Consider the following 3,040-nt stretch of genomic DNA (forward strand, 5'->3'; position numbering starts at 1 on the left):
CGCAGCTTGCTACTGTACACTGGCAGGGCCCGACAGCTGCATCACGTGACACACACGTGATTTACACCAATTAAATTAATCTCTACTTTTTTAATTTAACTTTTGGTCATCCGACTTTCTTTTCAGACAACAATAACGAGTGGTTATTTGATTTTCATTTTAAAATACAAAAGATTAAATTGAAATACGAGCTGTTTTTCTTGTTCCTGGTCAAAAAGGTCCGAGCAGAAAATGGTTTGATTTTCTTTTCATATTTAGATTAGTAAAAAATATAATCACTGGCAAACAGAAAGAAAAAGGGACCCGTTTTCTCTTATTCTGAGACCGGATGTCGTCATCAAGGCACTTTTTCAGTGTTCTTTCAAATCTATGATCATTTTAAAGGTGACAGATTGTACCACTGTTGAAATGCAGAACACATACTGCACCATAATGACAGGGATTTCTAATCTAGTCTCCATCCCATTATATCAATGAGGTGAGGCTGAATAACAGAAACACCTCTCTATATAATGATATAGTTCAGCAGTATCACAAACAGCTCCAGAATGACCATACAGTTGATTTAATGCCTCTCTGAAAACAGTTTCAACAAAAACTGAACATTATAACCTTCATGAAGTGAGGATTTACTGCAGGACTGTTGTATAAGACAACAATACTTTTAGCAAGGTGGACACGATGCACTGGCAACTACTGGCAACAACCAATTTATGGCAGTTAGTATTTGTATTGTTTATTCAAGTAATTCAACTGATGTTTACAAGAAGCTATCTAGCAGACACCACCACACACAAACATAGCAGACAGAGGAGCTCTGTTGTCAGTACTGTTTCAGGCAAATAAAATAACTCATTCCAGAGGCAACATGGTTACCCTGGTCTATTGGTTTTTTTTTTTTTTTTTCATAACACTGAAGGTGATAAAAGTATGTGGTGGTGATGATGATAACAGGGTGCAAAAACAGATGGTGGTTCAGGATAATTATCAAAATCAACCAAAGCAATATATCAAAATAACAGCTTTGCTCAGTCGTGGGTAGATTTTTAATCTTTAAATTGAATTAACAATCTTGCACATTTAATGACTGAAAATGTGTTTGTGAAGTAAAATGGTTAGGAAATAGGTAAAGGTAAATTAAAGTGTTCAAGGAATCAAGGTAAGTAAAACACTGCAAGTCATTTCTGAAACAGTAAATGGTAAGTATGAAGGTAGTACGCAAGTCATAGGACTGGCGTTGATGTAAGAAAAAAAGTAAGCACTAAGGTAGATCTGAAAGTCAGTATTAAATATTTGTTGTAAATATTAAGGTAGGCTACATACCGGGTAAGAATTAAGATTAGAAATGAAATCATTCAGAAACAGGCACCAGGTTGATTGCATAGCTGCTTCTCTGGCTGACTGCTGGAGATTATTGTGGTACCTGTGGTGTTAAAAACAATAACAACAACAACAACAGTTTAGGAATTAGTAGCCTGATTACACAAACATGCATGATAGATGTATCCACTTGTATTTACAGGAATATTGTTAAAAAATTATTTGCAGCTTATGCAAACAAGGAATTTCCAGTTTTCTGCATGAAGCAAATCTTTTATTCAGATGTATGTGGTAAAATGGAATCTCCTAGAGTCTGGTGTAGGTGCCCTGCTGGTTTGTTGAGGTTTGTTGCTGCAGTAAAATATGTCAGTTTACCTGTTCCAAGTCTCCTGCTGACTTCAGCATATGCTATAAATGATGCTCCAGGAGCTGCTCTGTGGTTGGGGCTGGAACTCCAGAGACTAACTCTAACTAATGTGGGTCTGAGGGATGCATCAGTCTGTTTCTGGGCATCCCTTCATCACCAGCCAGCCGTCTGGCTTGTGTCTGGCTTGTTACTGTTATCCCTTGGAACTGCAACAGCATATAAACTCCATGTCCCAGACTCTTTGATGACATTTTTAATTTGTAGTAGTTTTGGTAGCACTTCTATTTCTAATTGTAATTATAAATACATGTTAGTCAGTGGTTTAGTAAGGTAACTAGCTTTAACATACAGCAAAATGCCATCCCTGTTTTTCATTGCTGTTCTGTTGACATTATGGTTATAATCCAGGCCTCAGTGTACATCAAGATGTGGTTGTGAAATGGTTCCAGTTCTGCAGTTGATCAACATGTAGTATACATGGCAAATTATAAATAACTTTAAACATATTTTGTCTGATAGATGAAGGACAGGAATTATTATTTCTCCACCTGATATGTCCAAAGTTAACCAGGCGATTGTGAACACACACTTTTTTACTTTACTTACTATTATTATTATTATAAAGTGCATAACTACTTACCAGAAAGGTAAAAACGTTTCCCCGTGTGCAGTCTTGCTGAGTCCACATGTTGATTTGGCTCTTGAGCCCTGACTGAAATCACAAGGACAATTTGGGTAAAATAAGGGAAACAGTTCAAAAAGTACAGTCAATATCAATAAATAATACGCCCTGTCAGTGTGTGTAAAATAATGTTAATTGGTCTGAGGTACTTATTTAGAGGTTTCAGGATCGGGGCATTAGGTTAACTTTGTTATTTTTATAAATTCAATATTTCAGCACCACATGGTAATTTGACTGTCTAATCAGAGGATGTTTTATTTGGACAGGTAAGATTAGTGTATCCAGGAAGGTTTTTATTTTGTTGATCTCAGCTGTTTTTCAGCTGTAGTGAGTCAGTGGGGATCTGTTGGGTTAGGAAGTGTTTTGTGTGTTGTGTTCATGATTTGGCGCCACCTGCAGCCTTTCTCTTTGATAGATACATATGATGGTCTGTAGGTTAGTGATCATCTAGCCTACATTTCCCTGACAAGGATGTGATCATAGTTTATAGTTATTAGTGTTTAACTTCATAATCTGCTAATCTATAAAATGAGCATGATATAATATATAAGGAAGAAATCCTGTTGGACCATCTCGACATCAATAGCTCATCCAGTAGTAGCATCTTGAACCAACAGCTCAGTGCAGCAGCAGCAGCAGCGGCAGTTCATCCTCCGGTACAGAAGAGGGCA

This window comes from Scomber japonicus, chromosome 17 (assembly GCF_027409825.1).
Source record: "Scomber japonicus isolate fScoJap1 chromosome 17, fScoJap1.pri, whole genome shotgun sequence".
In the NCBI taxonomy this organism is placed as follows: Eukaryota; Metazoa; Chordata; class Actinopteri; order Scombriformes; family Scombridae; genus Scomber; species Scomber japonicus.